Source organism: Physeter macrocephalus, chromosome 11 (genome assembly GCF_002837175.3).
Source record: "Physeter macrocephalus isolate SW-GA chromosome 11, ASM283717v5, whole genome shotgun sequence".
Classification (NCBI taxonomy): domain Eukaryota; kingdom Metazoa; phylum Chordata; class Mammalia; order Artiodactyla; family Physeteridae; genus Physeter; species Physeter macrocephalus.
In genome coordinates this window covers 60826642-60828011 of record NC_041224.1, presented here as the reverse complement: position 1 = coordinate 60828011, position 1370 = coordinate 60826642, and the positions used below count along the sequence as shown (strand labels likewise).

General features: G+C 36.7%; 1 protein-coding gene across 2 annotated transcripts in view; it reads left to right on the top strand.

The window, feature by feature from the left end:
* Positions 1 to 1370, top strand: part of ITGA11 (integrin subunit alpha 11) — a 129104-nt gene that overhangs the window by 47457 nt on the left and 80277 nt on the right. The gene's annotated exons all lie outside the window — the stretch shown is intronic.

The window sequence follows — 1370 nt, the reverse complement described above, 5'->3', positions numbered from 1 at the left end:
GTGTATGGTGTTAGGGAGTGTTCTAATTTCATTCTTTTACATGTAGCTGTCCAGTTTTCCCAGCACCAATTATTGAAGAGGCTGTCTTTTCTCCATTGTATATTTTTGCCTCCTTTATCAAAAATAAGGTGACCATAGGTGTGTGGGTTTATCTCTGGGCTTTCTATTCTGTTCCATGGATCTATATTTCTGTTTTTGTGCCAGTACCATAGTGTCTTGATTACTGTAGCTTTGTAGTATAGTCTGAAGTCTGGGAGCCTGATTCCTCCAGCTCCATTTTTCTTTCCGAAGATTGCATTGGCTGTTCGGGGTCTTTTGTGTTTCCATACAAATTGTGAAATTTTTTGTGTTAGTTCTTTGAAAAATGCCATTGGTAGTTTGATAGGGGTTGCATTGAATTGGTAGATTGCTTTGGGTAGTATAGTCATTTTCACAATGTTGATTCTTCCAATCCAAGAACATGGTATATCTCTCCATCTGCTTGTATCATCTTTAATTTCTTTCATCAGTGTCTTCTAGTTTTCTGCATATAGGTCTTTTGTCACCTTAGGTAGGTTTATTCCTAGGTAATGATTCTTTTTGTTGCAGTGGTAAATGGGAGTGTTTCCTTAATTTCTCTTTCAGATTTTTCATCATTAGTGTATAGGAATGCAAGAGATTTCTGTGCATTAATTTTGTATCCTGCTACTTTACCAAATTCATGGATTAGTTCTAATAGTTTTCTGGTGGCATCGTTAGGATTCTGTATGTATAGTATCATGTCATCGGCAAACAGTGACAGCTTTACTTCTTTTCCAATTTGGATTCCTTTTATTTCTTTTTCTTCCCTGATTGCTGTGGCTAAAACTTCCAAAACTATGTTGAATAATAGTGGTGGGAGTGGACAACCTTGTCTTGTTCCTGATCTTAGTGGAAATGGTTTCAGTTTTTCACCATTGAGAACGATGTTGGCTGTGGGTTTCTCATATATGGCCTTTATTATGTTGAGGTAAGTTCCCTCTATGTCTACTTTCTGGAAGGTTTTTATCATAAATGGATGTTGAATTGTGTCAAAAGCTTTTTCTGCATCTATTGAGATGATCATATGGTTTTTCTCCTTCTATTTGTTAATATGGTTTATCACATTGATTGATTTGCATATATTGAAGAATCCTTGAATTTGTGTGCTAAATCCCACTTGATCATGGTATATGATCCTTTTAATGTGCTGTTGGAGTCTGTTTGCTAGTATTTTGGGGGGGATTTTTTCATCTATGTTCATCAGTGATATTGGCCTGTAGTTTTCTTTCTTTGTGACATCTTTGTCTGGTTTTGGTATCAGGGTGATGGTGGCCTCGTAGAATGAGTTTGGGAGTGTTCCTCCCTCTGCT